The sequence below is a fragment of the Vidua macroura genome, chromosome 14, assembly GCF_024509145.1.
Source record: "Vidua macroura isolate BioBank_ID:100142 chromosome 14, ASM2450914v1, whole genome shotgun sequence".
NCBI lineage: Eukaryota > Metazoa > Chordata > Aves > Passeriformes > Viduidae > Vidua > Vidua macroura.
In genome coordinates, this window is record NC_071584.1 from 9291790 (window position 1) to 9312549 (window position 20760).

General features: G+C 48.8%; 1 protein-coding gene across 4 annotated transcripts in view; it reads right to left on the bottom strand.

Moving 5' to 3' along the window:
* The window catches only part of PAK3 (p21 (RAC1) activated kinase 3), a 128306-nt gene that overhangs the window by 67619 nt on the left and 39927 nt on the right, over positions 1 to 20760 (bottom strand). For 2 of the 4 annotated variants that reach the window (XR_008439360.1, XM_053990145.1), the window contains exon 1: positions 4703 to 4784. The exons of 1 other annotated variant lie outside the window; for it this stretch is intronic. The gene's annotated coding sequence lies outside the window, so the exon portion shown is untranslated. Of the gene's footprint in view, positions 1 to 4702; positions 4825 to 20760 lie in introns of those variants that run through there. One more of the 4 variants, XM_053990147.1, reaches the window with a different exon arrangement.

Consider the following 20760-nt stretch of genomic DNA (forward strand, 5'->3'; position numbering starts at 1 on the left):
AGAAAGGAAATGATAATGGTTTGGCTCTGGAGTCTGTGCCATACTGCAACATCGAAATGGCAGCTTATTTCAGGCTTATGAGGATCTATGGCTGGACAAAAATGACACTGAAGTACCTTGAGTTGTGGCAAAGCAAAGCACGTGCATGAGGAGCAAGCTGGACCACAGCACAGAGCTCAGTGGTCCACATGCCAGATGTCACTTTCAGAAGTCAAAGGGTCACATCCAAATCTTTGTTTCCATTCCCTGAGAAAGCACACTTTTGCCACTGGGGCAATAAACAAACATGAAATTACCCAAAAATTCTTTGAGTATGTTTCGAATCCAAAATGCCTTAATTTGCTTCTGATGGCAATAAGACAGTACATATAACCAGAGCAGAGCAAAGGATTTGGATCCAACCTTAGCTTTGCCATTCCCCAACTTTGACAGTGCTGTATCAGAGTACCACACCGAGCCCCAAACCCAGCACATGGAGGCACTGAATACTACTCCAACTGTGGAACTGGCAGCAAAGACTCCAGGGCAGAGATGTGCTTTGCTCTGCATCACTCGAGACTCATCACATGTGTCGGTACACTAGTAGATAAGCAACTGACAATAAAACTAATGTTGGGAAATGAGCACACTGAATATATAACACTATTTTACCCTTGAACACTTAATGCACACAGCCATAACAGTAAGCCTTTAGAGCAAAACAAAGCAACATTTGTAGCAGAGGTTTCCTAACTGAGCAGGACATGCCCCTCTTTAAGAGGGACATGATTTCCAAGTCTGCCTCTGGAAGGAATGATACAAGACAGGACATCAGAGATCCTGGAGGTGCACCTAGCCCAGTGCTCCAAGAGCCAGACTTGCAGGTAAGGCTGGTGCCATATGCTGACACAAAGATCCTCCCAACCCAGAAGCCAACAACCTGGAGCGCTTGTAGGCCTTTCTGTCCCCTGCCCAGGGCTTCCTGGGATCAAGTGCTCCAGAAAAGGGGGACATGAGACTGCATCAACAACATCACAGGCTTCCTGGATGCCTATCAGCGGGACTGCCAGGGCAGATGCCATGGTGCTTGCCCAGAGCAAGGTGTATCCAACCTGCCACATCCCACACCACCTGAGGCAGTGAGTGCCACCTCGCAGTCCAATTCCCTGTCTCAGAAAACCTAGGAAGCCAACTTATTAACAGTGCACTGTCAGAGCTAAGTTGGAGCAGTGCAATTGAACATGCAAAATCAGAAGTCCTTTGGCTATCTCCAACAAAGCACAGTTACACACTTGCTGTTCACTGCATACAAGCCATAGTTGCTGATATGCACCTGGAAACAATCTCCAGAACTCCAAGCACTGAGACTATCCACTAGTAAACCACACACTTTTGTCATATTTTTCCATTATAAAATTACTGCTAGAAGCAGGAGACAACAGCAAGAGCAGGTCTGAGATAAGACATTCACATCAATGTCTCTACCTGTGCTGACCCCAGCCCAGTGAAATCTATTAATTACCACTCAGCCTAATGCTATTCTTCAAGTAACAGGAAAATCAAAGCCAACATAAAGGAAGATCCACAAGCTCAACTATTTGTGTCTGAAAGGTGAAAGGCAAAATAGAGCTACAGGGAGAAAATGCCAGTTAAACACAAAATAGCACTAGTGAATGAAAAAGTTTATTTCTGCAGGTGAAAGTTAATTCCTGTTCTTCTCTCTCCTTTCTACTGCTGCCCTCCCCATTAAGTTCTCGGATAAAAGCCTCAAGCACCTTTGGCATGAACTAAGGAATGTAATGAAAGAGGAAGATCACAGAGGGCTTTTACCTGCCTACTGTGTAGCACAGCAAGAACAGAAATCAGTACTCAAACTAGAGAAGCACAAAGTGACAGCACTGTTAATGTCCCAAAGTCACAGGGACTCCAACCAGAGAGGCAGCAGAAGCCAAATCTGGCAACATCTCCCCTGCGACCGGTTCTGTGCAGGCATGGCTAAAATGAAGGAGGAGCTGTAGGCAGATCTGAAAGACCTTCAGATTCCCAGATGGTTTTGATCCCAGATCACACGCAGCTCCACGGACGCTTGGATCCACAGTCACAATTAAAGTATTAAAAGAAAAAGAGAAGAAAGCTTCAGGCAAAGGGAACAGGAACTGAAAATGGGACTATCCCCACAAACCAGATCTCCTCTGGGAGCAAATGCTGCCAGGCCAGGAGATGGCTAACATAAGAGCTGGATTTGCTATGGCCAACAATGTGTTGCAGAGTTGAATGTGTCTGATCTATCCCTGTAATTGTATCTACAAAACCTGCAAAGAAATACAGGGGGTTGGAGGAAGAGAACCTCTTGTGCCCTATTTTGTTTTTCCAGACTTTGTGAATGAGCTCAAGACACACAGTACAATCTGGACTCCAACTCCCAAATGTTTTTTGAGTTTTGGTCAAATCCTCACAGAGGAACTGCCCTGTCAACAGTCTACCTGGAAAGGTAAAGTTCTCTTCCCTGTAGTCAGCAGTAAAATGCTCTCGAACTTCTGGGAAACCTTCCTACACAGGCTCACTGGCCTGTTAGCTTAGAGGGCACAAAGCCCCCATCAGTCCCTACAAAAAGCCAGCACACTTGTGTTAGAGCCCTGAGGTGAATGAGGCTCAAGCCCAGGGCCTGTGACAACCAAAGCAGCTCACCCTGGGTATTGCCTCCTGCAGCACTGCTGCCACAGCTGTCTCCCAAACTGTTGCTGCTGCAAGTGGTGGCCCATGAGGTCTGAAACTTAATCCTGTAACAGGAGCTCCTGAGACTTACTTTTAGTTATCCAGAGTCACTCAGTGAAGAAATGCCATCCACGCACATCTTGGTTCAGAGTACAACCTCCTCTGCAGCCCAGAGGCAGCTGCTTGCAGCCCTCCACCTGTGAAGCCAGCCAGCCCCCAGCCCCAGCCCCCTGCACCGTGTCTGCCACCAGCTCCTCTGACTAGTTCCACACTCAAGGAATCCAGCTCCAACCCGTGCCGCTCCATATAGCCACAAGCATCACCCTCCCTCACCAGCCTATGCTCACCACAGAACACCCGGCTCAGGGCAATCCTTCCCCTCTGTGCACATAACCTGCCACGGCAACCTTCACCCCCTGGCCTCGAGCAACCCACCAGTCCATGTCCCAGACCTACAAGCCATTACCCCTGACCCCTAATTTACTCCGCATTCTGCTCACGTCGTTGGGTAACCTGTGACTGGAAGGCCGAGGCTCCTCTGCAGCCATGTGCCACACTTCCACTTCCCCCGGCACAGCGTCCTCCTCCCGGGTGGCTCCGGAGCTGTGCCCGAGCCCCTCCTCCTCGCCTGACAGCCACGGAGAAGGTGGATTCACACGAGAGGAGCCAGGGAAGTCGGACTCATCACCCCTCCGGCCGCAGCGTCCTCTCCCGCTCGGGCAGGCAGGCAGGCAGCAGCCTGGCTCCGGCCCTCCCGACAGCCCGTCCTCCTCCCCCTTCTCCTCGCTCTGAGGCGGTCCATGTCAGCCCGAGAGTCGCTCAGCAAAGCCCATGCTGATCTCCGGCCTCCAGGTTCCCTGTGCAGGCATCCCCGACCGTGCCCAGACAGACAAGAGAAAGCAGCGTCCCCTCTCGGGCAGCCCCGGCGCGGATCGGATCCGGGCAGGTGGGGCATCAGCGGCACGGAGCCTTTAAAGGGGCTTGCCAAACCCTCTGCACAGATACCCGGGCTGCTCACTCCTGGCACACGCTGTGCCTACCCCGCAAACGAAGGGCGCGGGGAGAGGCAAAATACGGCCCCTCAACACTCCTCGGAGCTGCAGGGCCCCAAACAACCCCGCTCTGCGCAGCCTGGGCCCACCATCTCTTTCAGATGTTGCTCGCTTTAAAGCCATGGCTTCTCCTGCCTGAATTCCCTCAGCCTTCCACGTTAAATACCTCGCTGTATTTAAAACAAGGCTCGTTTTCTGGCATCAGTGAAAACTGGATCTGAAAACTGCCTCAGTGACCAGCAAAAGGGGCCACTCGTGCCGAGTGCACCCCCCCGCCGGAGGAGGGAAGCCTGGAGCGGCCAGACATCACGCTGGAGCACTTCCTCGGCTGGCTGGTGTACAAGTCTGGGACAAAGGGACAACCCGGCACAGGGACCAGCTCCAGTGTGGCATCAGGCACCACCATGCACGCACAGAGAGAGACCACCCTTCCCTAAACGGATCTCGGGGAAAACTTGGCAGGTGCCAAGGTCAATCGGATGTGCGCTACCAATAACGAGTATTTTAAAAATTAAAAAAAAAAAAAAAAAAGGAAAAGAAAAAAAAAAAAAGGCGGGGTTATTTATAGCCCAGAATTTCTCACTCCTCTGCAGAAGCGCAGCCCAGAGGCGGCATTGTTGGGAGATGGGGAACACACGCACCGCGGCCGTGTTAATGGCCGGTGCCGGCGCTGACACAACTTCAGCCGCGGCTCTGCGGCTCTGCGAAGCCTTCCCGCAGGACACCGGGCTCCGGCCACCGCCGACTGCCCGGCAACACACGTGTCACTGACGGCACCGGCACCCCGGAGACGCAGAAACAACCCCGGCACCGGCGCACCCCGGCCCTGCCCGCGGCGTCATCCTCCCATGGTCGAGAGGAGACGGGGCGCCGCAGCCGCGACCACGGGCACCGCGCTTCGCCGGCGGCCGCAGGGCCCGGCCGGGGTTATCTGGAACCGCCCCGGCCGAGGTTACCTGGAACTGCGGTCGCTCATTGCTGCGCGGCCGGGGTTACCTGGAGCCGCGGTGCTCATTGCCGCCCGGCCGGGGTTACCTGGAGCCGCCGTCGCTCATCGCCGCCCCGCCCGTCCCCCGCCGCCGCCGAGCGCCCCCCGGGCGCGGCCCGTCCCCCCGCGCCGCCAATCGCCGCGCGCGCGCCCGCCCGCCCCGCGCGTCGCGGGGCCGCCGCAGCGGCGCTGGCGCAGCCAATGGGCGCGGCGGGCGGCCGGTGACGACACACGGGCCGGGGCTGGGGCTGGGGGCAAATCTCGTGTTTCAAGGCAGCGCGCAGGGAAAGCGCGGCGCGGGGGGGTGCTCGCCCTCCAAGCCCCTTCCCCAGGTGCCCCCTCGGAGGCGTGCGGAAACCTGGGAGGGGGGACCGGCGCCGGCCGGGCGTAAAAGGGGTCCTGAAAGTCATCATCACGCTCCCTGGTCTTCGTCCGCTGGGAACTGGAAATGCACCGTGAAATTCGGGGCTCCCCCGGATGACGTCTGCGCGTGACAGCCTGTGGGCTTCTCCTGTCCGCATCCCAACGAGGGAGAAGCCCAGCGGGAGAGAGGCTGGAGCAGCCAGCTCCGACCACTCCTGCGACAAAAAGGGCACTTCCTTGCAAACATCCCCCAACGCACCAGAAGAAAAATCTTATTCACAGTCTGTGTTTTCCATTCTCCTTCATTCTTTTAGAATTATGCTTCCCTAGGCAACGTGTTGTTCTTCTCCTGCTCCTTCTGAATCCACGAGTTCAGCTCCTCCATGAAAGGTATCAAAAGTAGAAACAGACCCAGATTTGATGAGGATGATCTCACATTTGTAGTATTTCCAGGGAAAAAAAGTGCAGATAAACATGACCAATTTTACAATCTCTGCGGCAGAGCCCGCAGGGCCTTGGGCGTGGAGCAGTGCTGGGGCTGGGAGCACCAGCCATGCTCTGAGCTTGGGGCTGTGCCCGGTCCCAGGGCTGGCAGGAAGCTCTACCAGCTCCAAGTGCCACCAATGGAAAGGGCTGTGCTGTTACATACCAAAGCAGCATACCTTTGACCATTTTTTTTGTTTGATTTGTTGGAGATTTTTTCCTGATGGAGATGCAGAGTACGTGTAATAACACATTATGGAGCAGCCAAGGGCAAGCAATGAAGACTTACCTTCTGCTGGCTGCTATTGCCAAAGGTAAGGCAGGCCACATCTATCCAAGAGGAGATAACAAACTGTCCCAGCCCCACCACACGACATGTGATCTTCTCTGACCACGAGTGATCAGGCTGCTGCCTTACAGCTCGTTCAAAGGACCGGTTCTCCAGAAGCAAGAATTCACTGAGTCACCCCATCCACGCTGACGTGACAAGCAGCCCTGACTGAATCATTACCATCCCCTCCTGCTGTAAGCCGAAATCTCACCAAGGTTTTCTTTCCCAGTGTGAGTCAAATCTGTCACTTAGCTGGCTGGTTCTGCAGTGATTACAGTCAAGCCATAGAGCAAACTGTCAGTGTTCTTTCCACTCCCACAGAAAATTACTCCTGTGGATAGGTGACTTTCAGGATCCTCTAAGGTAAGCAGGAATTGTGAAAATCTGCTGTCTCTCAACAATGGAAGAAGAGGACTTCTGCTGCATGTAGTGTCCATGTGACAGTGTCAGTGTCCAGTGACAGCACTGCGTGCATCCAAGAGGGCTGGGACAAGCAATGGGGTCCTCCTGCAGAGGACAAACTCTTTCTTGTTGAGCCAAAGCGGGTTAGTTAGCAGAGAGTGTAGGTTTTGGCCTTTGGCTCTTCTCCCATCAAAGTCCATGTAAAGCTTTTGGAAGAATATCCCATGACTGCAGCGAGGAAGAGAACGCAGCTGAAGGAACGGCCAGGGTTCCTGCAGGCTCACCCAGCCCTGCAAACCACACTGGCTGCTGCAAACTGCTGTTTACAAGAGGCCAGAGCTGGAAAGGACTGAGCAGATGGGAGATCAGCAGTACCCAGCCACCTTCAGAGTAAAATTCATTCCCGATGGCTTTGGAAAGACTGCTGGGTCATTTACCAGCCCCACACCCTGGGGTACCACGAGCCATGGGAAGTGCAAGTCCTGCTCACAGGCTTCTGAAAGAGGGAGGCAACTCAAGGAAAAGCTGCAGATAGAGCATGAAATCAGGCAATTAACGGTTGTTAGGACTGAATCTGTGAGTGAATCATTTCCATTCCTTTTGAAAAGTCCAACTAAAATCTAGTTTTAGCATAAACTTTTAGCAGAACTGCTCATAGGAGCACCATAAGAAAACTGCAGGCTCTCTGGAGCACCAAGCCCAGGTCAGGCTCCCGTCTGACTTTGCCAAAGGCTGGGCAACAGCAGATGAAGGAAGAGTTTCAGTTTCCTTTCCCTGTGAAAGAACAGAAACTTGACTCTGTGACTGCACGCAGTAAAAAAGCAGATCAGATCTCTTACGCTCAGCCCTGTCCAAAGCTACAACTCTCCTGGGAGCCAAAGAAACTTTGCAAGCATTGACTGTGCACAGTGGAGTTTTGCCTGAAAATTACAGAGGGTTTTTAAATGTCTGCGCCTTTCAGGTTGGCCTTTGGAGACCACAAAGCCCTTGAACGTGTGCGTTTCAGCCTTCTGGGGTTCTGCAGCTATCTTTAAGCTGTTAAATGGAAGCCAGCTGTCCCATACCTGATAGAAAGCTGACTTCGCGTGCATGTCCCATGCCTTCCTGGCAAAGGAGACAAAGAGTGGCAGCAAAAGCAAAGGCCACAAAGGGGAAATTGCCCAAACCACAGAGCTCCCTTGCTCCTCATGCCAGCTGTAATGAGGCTGACCCTGTTGGAACTGGAGGGCTCTGCTGCACGCTATAAGCAGCTGCATGTGCTGACAATGGGTACACTGCTCAAGCACATTGCTGGGAGAGGGGAAAAAAAGAAAAAATTAGTGACTGCATGGTCAAGGCACCTACACAGTCCAGAGTGCCAGGCTCGGTAGCGCAAGCTGGACTTGCTCCACAGTCACACCTGGGATGGGCTGGGGTGGGCCAGACCTGCAGAGTGTGGCAGGGCCTGACCTGGCCCAGACATGGCCATGGTGATGGGTTTGTCCTCACAGGGCATAGGAAAGCAGGCCAGTCCCTGCTAGATGTCAATTCCGTGTGACTGTCACACGCATGTCCCAGCGAGTCAGAATTGCTTCAAGTCTGCACACCCACCCACGAGGTCCAGCCTCCAAGACCCGCAGGGCCTGCCCAAACCCTGTTTTTTCAGGAGCCATGTGGTCTCTGAGCAAGAATCTCATCCTACAAAAATAACTTCGGAAGCTGCCCTAATTTGAGCCCCAATGCCCAACGCTTTAGGTATCTGAGAAGCAGGAGGAAGGACCTGGCTGGACCATGTGCATCACCAACCCCAACAGCTCCTTTCTTGTGTACTAAAATAGGCGGGGTTGGCTGTATCACAACCATCTGTGCTGGAGTGTCTCTGTGATGGGCTGTGCACAAGATTCCCAGCCCTTCCTTGGAGTGTTCCCAGCCAGGAGTGGCCCAAGGGCAACTCCTTCCTGAAGATGCAACCCCATGGAAATTCAGGGCCAGGTAGCCAACACCTAGGAAAGCAAGAGAAATAAATTTTAGCTCTGAGCAACAAATAGCCTTCTCATCCCTCCAAAACATGCCTGAGGGCTTCAAAAGCCCAGTGCCAGGTAGCCTCACCTCTTAAATATAATCAGATAGAACCTCCCAAACTGACTGCAGAGCTGCAGACTTGCACTGCCTGACCAGCAGCCTTACCTGTGCCAGAGGGGTGTGCAAGGCTGAATGTCTCAGCAAAGGACACCAAGCACCAGGTTTTCAGAAATGAAAGGTACACTTAGCTGGGATGGCCAGTGAGTTAAAAAAGTCCTTCTTGAGCAAAAAGAGAAATCCTTTCAAAGAGCTGCCTGATCCTGCTTTCACAGGGAATGCACTCAAGCAGGGCAGAAATTCAGGAAAGCTCTGCAGATACACATCTGCAGGAAGCCTTATTCAGTGCTATGTAGGATGTAACCTTAATGGAATACATGGTTCCAGAGGCGGCTCAGACATGCCCTAGTGAAGACACAAGGGCACAGAGTAAACCCTTCTGCTTCAGCAGGGCAGGAAGGTGGACACAGCCTTCACCTACACCAGAACTGGTCCTGCCACGTTTATCACACCTTGCTGGCAAACACGACACAGTCTGAGCAGTAAGTGTGACTGCTGATGGGGTGTCAGTAGGTTTTCATGGGAAGAGGTTAAGTTAAGGATCCCAATAACTGTTAAGGATCCCAGTAACCTCCCACACTCAGTGGTAGCTGCCAGAGAGCTCATCTTACAGATAAAATTAACTCTATCAATCCATCTCCATCAACAAAACCCCAAGAAGAAGAAACCTATTCTGTCCCCTAAGAGCTGTGGGTATTACAGTCCCCTGCAGTTTTCCCCCATGCCAGGCTGCTGAGGCGTCAGCACTTGGCCCCACAGTCCCACTCCTCCCCGAGGCTGCATTACATGGGGGACTGTGGGAGCCCCTCTGCCAGCCCTGCTGAGACCAGGCAGCTCCAGGGGGGTCTGAAATGGCACAACAGCAGCACTTGATTAACTGTGCTGGGGGCTGATGTGGAGAGCACTGGGGGGAGGGGACACGGAGGGACGCTGAAAGCTAACAATTAAATTGGGAGGCCTGCTTGGCCCATGATGTCATGGCTTCCCAGCACCCCGGCGATTGGCTGTGGGTGAGCATCTGCTGGGAGCTGGGGATGGTTATTTGCCTGAGGTTCAGACCTTTCCCAGCGGCTCTGAATCAAGCTGGTTGTCCTGACAACCTGGATAGTGGCAGCTTCTGATAGCCACGTAATAAGGTTGTCACAAAAAGGAGCCCCTCCATCAGAGAGGTTTAGGGATCATTAATGTTTCTGAGGGAGTGTGAGAGAAGAAGAGGTAAGGGGACCATCTGGCAGTGCTGGAGCACGTCAACAGCCTCCCTTGAAAAGGAGCTTCATTAGACAGGAACCACCTACCGACACGTAGCGATGGGAACAAGCAGGCAGCCTGCCAGCAGCAAAGGGTCCCAACTGCTCAGCTGGGGAACGCCGAGATCCACGCAAAGACGGAGCAAGGAGGACACACAGGTGCTGCCTGGGAATTATTCAAGTTGCTGAGCAGTGGAAGTGCCCAGGGCTCATGTGGGAACAGGACAGTAACACGGCCTGGGACAAGTGACACAGTGAGGCTGGCACAGAGGCCTTCCCACGGTGCTGCAGTTCTCATGTGCTGCCCCTTGGAGGGTAAGGCACTGAGAGACTCTGTGCCTTAGTTAACCCCATTTGCAGGTAGCTTCTGTGAATGGTTAGAATACTTCCCACTCCTGTCCTGCAATCTTGCTCAGGGCAGGGCACAGACCTACAGCAATGCAGCTCATTCAAAGAGAATTCATGCATGACTCTGCTGTCCTGAGGATCCTTCTTGGCTCAGGTGCAAGATGTCCCCTAAAAACTGAACCTGTGGGATCATGCAAGGCACCAAACACCGTGTCTTCCTCTGGGATCTTCTCAACCCAGGAAATACTTTGTCCTTCACCATGTCCTTGTGAAATATGGATTTCATTCACCCTGTACTCAGACCTGTGAGGTGCCTCCTGTGGCTGCAGTAACAGTGGATTGAGGTGCTGCAGTCTTAAACCTTTGTGGATGGCAATAACACCATTGCTTGGAGAAGCTCAGTTGCCAAACTACTGATCCCTGGGACCAAGTTCCTGGAGAAGAATGCCCACTATCATGTTAAATAACACACTTTTAAAAAAAAACTTTCCTGTAAAATGATGAAGTCTGAATCTTTCCTAAGAGGAGACAGAAATTACCTCCATAGATAAATTGTTATGAATCTTCCAGCAGTAATTGACAGAATGTGTCTTTTAAGTAATTTTAATCTGTTTTTAAAATATCTGCTAAGTGTAAACACTTGCTAAAGTCAGTATAAGACTTTATTAATACACTTAACACTTTATTTAGTAATAAAGTTTTTATATTAAAAGCTGCTGTGCTTTTAGTATGCATTTTTACCTCAAACCATGGTTTCCCTATTCAAAATCAGTGCTTCGACTGTGGATTTAACTGAGATCTAATAGGACAATTAACATATGTCAATTAAATACCAATCAACTACTAAAGACTGCACTTAATAGATACATTTCTTAATATACTACTGCTATACCTCATTAAAATTGTGTTGAATCTTCACAACTGTTGTAAACAATCAAGTGGGATACAATCCACCTCCAGGAGCTAGTAAAACTGAATGTAGTGCTCTCCTACTCTGGGGAGGTGTGTGATATAAAATTCAAAGCTAAGACAAAGACACAGTTGATTACACATAACATAAGTACTTTCAGATTAATAGTAGGCATCAGGTTCACAAATCCTGCCTCTCTCAGAAAGGACAGGAATGTCTGCAAGGAGATCCCCAACCTGGAAGAGGGTTTTGACAGAGAGAAGTAATAGCAGCTGATACTGCTCATATCTGTGCTCTACAATCCTACCTGAGCTGTCTTTAGCGATTCTTCCCACAGCATTGCTCCTCCAGTTTTGGCACAGGGGAAACTGAGGCAAAGAGCAGCTTAGGCTGGGCAGCAGCCCAGTGGCAGCTGTACAGTAGCTTTGCCGCCCATGGATCCCCAGTGTCACTCCCAGCCCCCTTGTTGTTTTGTGAATTGCAATTCAAATCACCTTCCAACAGGAGTAGCAGGACTAACAGCTTGAATTATCAAGCCCTACCTTAACACAGCTTGTAAACAGAACACATCACAGCTTCCTGCAGAAACACCAGTGAGATCCAGAATTTTTCAGGAGAATCCCTGTCAAGTCCAGTCCTGTCTGGTTTGCACTTAAACATCAACCATGCTCCTTCACGGGGAACATCCTGTTTGACTGAACACAAGCAAAGATGACCCACCTGCCTGCTGAATTTTATCTGCTCAAGATGCTGAATTCAGTCTGCTCTCAGGACTGAGAAAGTCAAGATCCACCCTATCTATCCAAACAGCACAGAATGGTTTCCAGTCCTTCCTGGCACCAGAGAATAAGATTCTTCACCCAGAGGAGTGTGGGCAAGCTATCATAGCCCAGCATAAACACCAGATTTCCCAATACTTGACCATGCCCAATCCCCTGCACTAGAAAATCTCAGCAGAGGTGAGAGATCTCTTCCCCTGTAGGAACATCTACACATGACTATGGTGCAGTACACTTTAAAGGCACAATCTGACAGTAAAACCACCACACAAAGATGGGCAAGTGCAGCAAATTTATCTTCTCCAAAAAGAGTCATTCAGCTGTGATTCTTCATTGGAACAGCCACACATCACCATGCCTCTGTTCTCTGCTTGCAAAATGTCTAAAGGTGGATGAGACACAGAAAAACCATTCTCCAGGCTGTTTATCTTTGTTTTAATATGAAAAGCATTTGCCAACATACTAGATTTTTATACAAGTCATTCTCCATTTTCTCCCCAGCTACTTGTGAGCAGGAATTATACCAATTTTTGTGCCTGCCAAGAGACATCAAAATGGAGAGGCTCAAGAGGTGAAATATCCCCATTTTACAGGCTGCCATACAGTGGCAGTTCAGGCTTAACCATACTGTGGCACTGTCTGTATCTGGGGTTTTCATTTACATTCACCTCGATGTAATCATTAAGACTAATTAATGAAGCACTGAGGTGGAGCAAGTGTGAAGCTGCCCTGCCTGCACAGCCCTCAGCTCTTGATAGCTGAGCTCAACTTTGTCAGTGGGACACCTGCTGAGCACCCACCTTGATGTACAGACTTGAAAAGGGTAAACCATTGGTGGTACCTGGCATTCTAGAGTTTTAGAAATGCTGAATATGAAGGCCAGTATTTAACCTGTGACTGTCCAGAGCATCTCAGCATCCCAGACCAAAACACATGAGGGTAACATCCGAAGGGAAGGTATGAAAATTAACTGATTCAAGCAAATAAGGATGTTAGAAAATGAAATGGAATTAACACGTTTTACACTGGGACCACTACTGAATCTTTTTTAAATGCCTGTTTCTTGGCCAGACATGTTTGCAATAAAAAAATCTTGTTCTCTAGCTCTTTTCCACTGTATGCAGTTATGCTTCAGGAGCAGACAGGGCTTAGGCAGGGATTCAGACCTCTTTTTTGCACTCCATCACCAGAAGATTTCACGTGGGGATGATTCTGGCCTGAAGACACTAGAGTGCTGTTTGCAGTGGAAGGGAAGCAATGTTGAGCAGCTGCTAGGAAAACTTTGCCATACCTCATCTCCTGCTGCCTTTAGGGTATTCTGGTGAAAACAGAAAAGTCTAATGGCCACTGAAGTCTATGATTTCCCTATGAGCCCTGAGACAGGCTCCATGGGAGCAGGAAGGGAGCCAACCTGTGAAGGAAGCAGCAAGGCACTACAAAACAGGGTGGAGATATAGACTCATATCCAGAAACCAACAAGCTGAAGAGGAAAGACTCTATTTTCAATCCATCATCCCATAATGACCCAGTCAGAAAGACTCCAAACCTAGGCTGAGTTACCTCTAGCTGGCCTGTAGCACAGACAAAGATTTGCACCCTTCACAGACCCTAGACCTTCAGCTATGGTATCACACGGGAGGGTCTGAGTTAATCCTTCAAAGAAAATGAGACACCTGAGGCTGCTTTCATCTCTAGTGGTTCCTTCTCCTTCCACACATGAAAGTGGATCCTTATGTCCATGTGCCTCCTCCTGCTCATGCAGCTCTCCCTCGAAAATCCACTGTTCCCACAACAAATGTTGTGAATCTGAGCATTAACCTCATACTAGATCAGTATGAACTCTGATTTCACAGCTCCATGGTGTCATGGGTGAATATGAACAAAGGTGCAAACACACAGCTCTGCACGATGCCTTGTGAGGGCTGGAGAATGCGGGGTCCCAGCATGCTGCAATGCAAAGGTACCACAGGCATCAGGATAACATCAGCCCACAGGGCCTGAAGAAGAAAAAGGTCTTTATGTGGTTCCCTTTCCACAAAGGAAGGCTTCATTGCCTGGATAATATCCCATGACAGTTAGAGTTTACTACCAGGCTGGCTCAGGGCAGTGCTCTCCCAGCACTAGAAGACCAGAGACAAGGGTTGTCTGTGCACTTCCACATCAGCCTGAAAGATTGAAGCCTTACAGATAGAAAAAGCATGATAGAGAATGCCTGTCTTGACTTAGAGAATACCCTTCCCAAGCTTATTGGGGTTGTGACCTGGAAAATTAAAATGCAAGAAATTCTCCAGCTGCTGACCAGGCAAAGTGGTTGATACTGGATTAAAGATTCTAGGCTCTCTGCTGTAGCACACAGGCACCAACTGCACTAGCTGAAGTGCCCCTCTCTTCTTTAGTGTGCCCAATACCAGCTACAGCAGCAGAACTGAGACTGTCTTTGTGATACAAACAATTTGCAACAGCTGAAGAGAAAGACTTCTCTGAAACTTGATTAAGTGAGACACTTCAAACAGCATTTCAGAAAGCTGGCCCAGAGGAAGGATTGACTTAGCATCATGGTAGTAAATGAAGAATGTGCCAAAAAGCAAACTTACATGTACACATCACCTCAGTGCACTTCTTTAGAGAAGAATATCTTCTTCTCCTCACTGTGAACCCTCCAGCACCTTCCCTCCCTTTCTGCCCTGCACACACTTGCAGCTCACTTTACATCAGGACACAGCCAGTAAAATGTGCAAGATTTGTTCATGCCAAGCAGGATTTCTGTTTGTCTCCAAACTCTTGCTTTTGTTTGGCCACAAAGGGAACTCCAAAAGCAATAGTAAAGGCTAAGCATGTGTGCAGGTACAAACACCAAGGAGAAGTTCATTCCATAGATTTATCTTCCATGTCATTGGGACAGCTACAATCTGCTTTGACATAGAATAGATGGAACCAACTATTAGTTTGAAGACAGAAGGCCACTATCCCAGAAATAATCCTTTTATCATAATTTCAGAGTCCAGAAAGCAGTGCAGCATGATTTTTTTGACAAAGAGTGTTTTTTTCTTCTCATGATTCTTGAATTATGCATTTCAGTGTACAAAAGAACACAGGTTTGACAAGTCTTACCTGAACAGTAGAAGAGTTTTGAACCCCAAGATTAAGGAAAGATATGTTCCTGAGACCCTGGCCACATGACAGTCTATAGGAAAAGGGCAAGACCTGTTGGACATCTTTTCAAAACACTTTCAGTGACCAGCTTCTTTAAGAAGCTCAAGGAAGTACCAATTTCAGCATGCATCCACAGGATGGAAAAACACTATTCATGGAAAATCTGTGGAAGTTTTATTCTCCATCCAATATGGATCAAAATCAAACATAATAAGAAAAAAATATTTCAAGAATTGTAAGTATGACCTTTTGGCCAGCTTGAGTCAAGTATATAAAATATGACAGTATATTTCAACCCTTACCTCTGACTGTGAAAGTCAGGTGTTTGGAGAATACAGTCAGTCTTATTCATCTGGTGCTCAAAGATGTCACCTAATCAAGAGCTGGGATCAGGAAGAAATCCTCAGCTGACATTAAAATGTTACATGCAATGGACTGAATCCAATTATTATTTCTATTGCAATTGCTAATATATGAGATGGGGCTGGAAGGTCTGATTACTAAGATAAACAGGTACCACCAATGCCACTGAAGACAGAGACTGATTGAGGCTTTGGACTTGTTCTGCTCTGCAGTGCCAGGTCAGACTCCCCTTCCACTCCAGACCTGCTGATATCTGGGAATCCAATAAGCTCCCATGGGCTCAGAGAATCCCTGTCCCAGTGATAGTGTCTGGGTGCTCTCATGCATCACAAAGACTACAAAGCTGCATGGTTGCCCAACTATTCTGCTAACCTCCATGTTCCATGAGATATTTCCTTCTTTTGATACTCATAAAATTCAAAGCTCAGAGATCTATGATCCCTGGTAAACTCAGCATATAAACAGAGAAACCATCTCCTTCCATGAGCAAATTAATTTCCTCTTGTAAGAGATCTCACATCAAGCCTTCATCTCTTCAGCCAAGGTACCAAGACAGCCTTCCTTGTCATGGAAGTGCCTTTGCAGTCAGCTGGTAAGTCTCCCTGCCAGTCCGAGCTCTTCAATGCAAAGATATGTCATAAACCTTCCTCCCAAAAAAATCCTTGACTGAATGAGAGGAAAATGACTGGGCTGCATTGACAGCTTTCAACTATCTGAAATGACTTTGTGAAGTTTTAGAAGAACCCAAGCCAGCCAAGAACAATCACCTTTAAAACAGAAATTAAAATTAAATATCTTTATTTTTTTTTTCATGAAGGAAAAAGCAGCATGTTCCACTGGAGCACCCACTCCACCTGTGTGTCACTGTGACACCTCCAGCGACAGGGACACTTAGCTTCTGCCAGTGCCCCATGGAGCCCACCAGGATGGGGCATCACACTCAGTACTCACCTCCCAATATTGTATGGAGCAGGTAATGATTCCATACAAACAATCTTTTCAATGACAGGTCCCATCCCATATGGTGGCCACTGTCAGAGAGGAACAGAGCCAGAGGCCAGTGCTGGATTTGGTGGTAACTCACCTGCACTCCTGATCCCATGTATCCAGGACATGTAGCCAAATGTAATAGGTGATTCCATGTCATTACTGCAGCTTACCCCAGTGTAAGTAAGACTGGGCTCCTGCCCTCCCTTTCCCATGTTACCAGTGTGGCTTTATTGTGCAGCTGCCAGTCTGAATGCCAATCCACTCTGCCTCTGGCTTTCTGCAGGACCCAGACTCTCACGCTTCAGTGCATCCTTCCAGTTGAAACAAGATGTTTGCTCATACATATTTTTAATCCTGTTGCTACCCTGGCTCCTTCTCGTTAGTGGCCTTGCACAGTCATTGGTTCCACACCAGGGGAACAGCCCAATTATCTTGAATAACTCAGGGGAGAGCCACTGCTCCAGGAGGAGAGGGGTGCTTGCCCCACTGGGAGCAGCTGCTGTCCCGTGGTGAGGGGAGGAAACCCCAGAAATTCAGAAAGTCTCAACAAGGCAAGGGAGGAAATGTCCTCATCACCAGACGAAGAGAAACACCATCCTTCTGCCACATGCTGTCTTTGTTACATCTCAGAGGGCTGTGCAGGTAAGGAGTGATTTCTGAACAGAGCAGCTCCCTGGGGCAGAGCTCCAGGAGTAACGCAGGGTTGGGCAACTCTAGGGCACACTCACTCTTTACAGGGAAAAATGACACATGGTCACAGATTCAAAGCAGGCCACTAGAGACATATTGCTGAACAGGATGGGCTTACCCATCACCAATATTTCAGCTTCTGTTGATTTGGACTAAAGCTCCCAAGGGACCATCTTAGCCAAGCCCAGTCATACTGACCACAGTGTCCCCTTGGAGCTGACACCTACAGGTCAAGCTACAGTCAGGGCTACCAGCAGACAGCCTCATCCCATTCTCTCTGTGCACAGGGCAGACACTTCAAGCCTGGGTTGCAGTATGAGGCACAGAAGAAGGTAAGACAAGCATTATGCATTTTGGCAAAGGCAAAATCTCTCTGTTCACTTCTCCACACAGACATCACCACAGAGACCCACCCCTGCTCCTTCAAGCTTGTCATCACATGAGAGATGGGCTCCACCTCCCCTAAGAGATCTGATCTGCCAGCTCAGGCTGAGGCACATGAATCCCAGCTCCTTCTGCTCCAAGGAAATAAGTGACTGTACAGCCTTAGCTACACTTACTGGTGCCTGTAGTGAGGGAGGAGGAGGCTGACTCGCCCTTTGGAGGTCCAGTCCCTTTAACACCTGCCTTCCTCAAGCTCTGCACCAGCAAAATGGATTTTCATGCTCAGTCCTGCACACAGTCTTGGGCAATCCCACATGATTTTGTGTGGCAGCCGTGCTGTTTTTGAAATACTGCATGGTCCAGAACAGATTGACTGCACAGCAAGGTGAATCACAGCTGTGAACAAAATGTCTGGACAATTGCTATGTCAAAAAGACTGGCATTGCTTCATACTGCTGCTGCCAATTATCTCCTGGTTGTACAATGAATCCCTTATCACCTTCTCTCACCAGTGCTGGGCAGGAGGAGCTTTACAGCCTTCACTTTTGCCTCACTAATCTTTGCTGGACTGACAAGTCCCATGGACCAGGAACAGACTGCTCTTCTGGCTCAGAAACAGAGCTCATACATTGCCTTCACTTACTGTTGAAAATGTGCACTCAAATGTCCTGGTGTGCCCTTTTTGTCTTCTAATGAAAGCTGAATGTCACTGCTCACCCCACCCCAGGAACAAATGCCAGCAGCATGAAGCCCCAGTTCTGGCCACTTCTTGCACCAGACAGCAATTGGACTGCCTGTCTCAGGAGAGGGGCACTGAGCAGGAACATGCCACCCCATCTGATGCCAGCATGCCTGGTGCCATGTGTAGGCCATCCTGTTGTCAAAAAACCCCAAATTTTGGTGGTGACACCAGTCATCATTGAACTAGCAGGACTGCATCACCACATCCCTTCAGTGCCCTTGTACCCACCAGGCCTAGAAAGATGATCTACTCTGAATGGAAACAGGGTCTTACCAGCCCCAGGCTCTCTGCTTACGGCAGCACTGGCCACCTGCCCTACAGCAGGTGAATGCTGCCCTATTCTGCACTTCTTGCTACACATGCCAGAAGTGATTGGGGCCCTTCAAAACCCTGAGACAATGTTGTGTATTCGTGAGTGCCATCTGCTGGCACCTTCTCCATTAACCTTTCCAAAGCCACTAAATGGAGTGTGGAGCTCTCCAGATCCAGAGCACACAGGTACCATTGGCTCTTGTCCCCTTCCTAGCAGGGGAAAAATTCTGTGCCTTTTCCAATATCTACACTTTCATCAGCTGCTGGAAATAAATCAGGTAGATCCATTTTTACACTAATTGTTTAAGTAAAATGAACATGTTTCCCTGGTAGGGTTAAGCACAAGAGTTAAGGAAACACTTGAGACCTCAAGAAATTCTTAGTGATGCTTCCACTATCTGGATAACAAGACATCAACACAAAAAATGTCCACCCAACATATACGTGTACTGGCTTCTTCCTCAAAAGACTGCCTGGCCCTCTGGAACCTCAGTGTCTAAGGATTGCAGCTGCAAAGAGAATCTCTAGACTTAGAAAGCCAGGTATCTTGCAGAGTGTGCTGAGGGCCAGACAGAATGGCTCTGCCATGAGTGACTTACAGTTTCTGCATCCTCACTGGATGTCTGTCTAAATGACCTGCTCTAATCTAAGCAGAAAGAATTGAGCTTGAAGTAGAAATCTTTGGGTAAAAGTTTGTGATCCATTTTGCATGGCAGGTCAGACTATCTGGTCAGAACTGTCCCATTCTCTTGTGTCCAGGGCCATGATGGGAAAGCTGGAATCTGCGAACTGGCAGCCAAAGAACACCAGGGCACTCTACGAGTTTCCCTTTACCTGAGATCACAGTACCATTAAATCAGTACTTTAGGAGGGAAAATATTAGTATTTCCTACCCAGGCTTTTTCTCAAGCAGTAATGAAAAGTTAAGGAGATACATAGTATGACTGATATGGACTGTATGCAGTAAACAAATAATGAAAATAAACTAATAGAATATGCAGTGTGGGAACTCCTGTAACATATGTCCTATTATTTCTTAATTATATTCCCACAGCAATACATATCTGCAGCACCCTGTAGTCTAAAGCCCCTTCCTTTCTAAGTGTTAATTAGGGCTCACGATCAATGCTGAGAAGTGGAAGAAGTGTGTTGGTCTCTCTTCTAGCCTCAGAAGCAAAATCCAAACAGACTTGCACAAAGTCACAAATGAAGCAATAGCACTGCCAGAAACAGAGCTCAAAACTCCTGGATTCCAAGTTCTTCCCACAGAGGAAGGAAGATTGGTAACAAATCCCCAGAGAGGTGGGAATAAGCAAGAAAATCACAGTGTGCAGTCTGCCTGTTTTCACACATGAGTTAATTAGATTGTAGCCTAATTAAAATACAGCCTTTGCATCTTGCCTTTCTTCCTTGATGATGCTGGCAGCAGGTATAGGTTGTCCATTGGTTTAAGCTGCAAGCTAGGAAATACCTTCTAACCGTGGAGAGAGTGGAACAGCCCAACGATGGGGCTGGAAACCCAGTGACTGCAGTATGGCACCAACTGTGTTCATGGAAAGCACCGCTGGACATAGATGCCTGCAAGGCAGAGGGAGTGAAATGAAAATACAAAAGACTCCTCCTCCTAGTGCTTCCTTCCACAGTAAACTTGGTTTTAGAAGCACCAAACACTTACCATTTCAAATGAAGTTCCCAGGTGTTTGGCACCTCTAGAAAGCAGCTCCTGCACCTTAGCAATTAAAACCAACACAAATGCAATGCTTTTAGGGGCTGGAATTAAAGACTAGTTCTGCCAAAAACTGCTAGAACAAGTGGCAATCATGTATCTCTGTATCACAGGGAAGCTGGAAAAATGAGGGCATTACTTGTGTTATGGTATCTCTCCTCCCTTTCTGCCAGGAACATGGTAGGAATGGAATGGACACAATTTACAAAAGGCCACGGAAATGAAACGTTAACCAAAGATTTGACATCCACACACAACACCTCACAAATGGGACAACTCTACCACAATGAAAAAAGGGGGTTTTGTCTAAAGATCATTTATAGAAGGGAATGGTCTGGTCAATGAAAAAAATGGATTTAACTTGCCAGTGAGGTCTGATCAGGAACTCACTGGAAAAACCCAACTGCTCCCACCATTGTGCAGAGGCAGATGCGTCACAAACACAGGCTGTCACTGCTGGGGGAAGGAAGTGTTCAGGTACCAAGGGAAGATGATAGCCAAGGTTCTTATGGAAATCTGCAATTCATGTCAGGATGAACTGTTACAAAATAAAATACCAAAATCTCCCACTACAGAATCAGTTCATGAGTGACCAGAGGTGAAATGCTAAAACCAATACAAATGTGCAGAAGGGCTGAGCCACAGAGCCAGAGCACTCAGGAAATGCCCAAGGCAGCTTCACCCA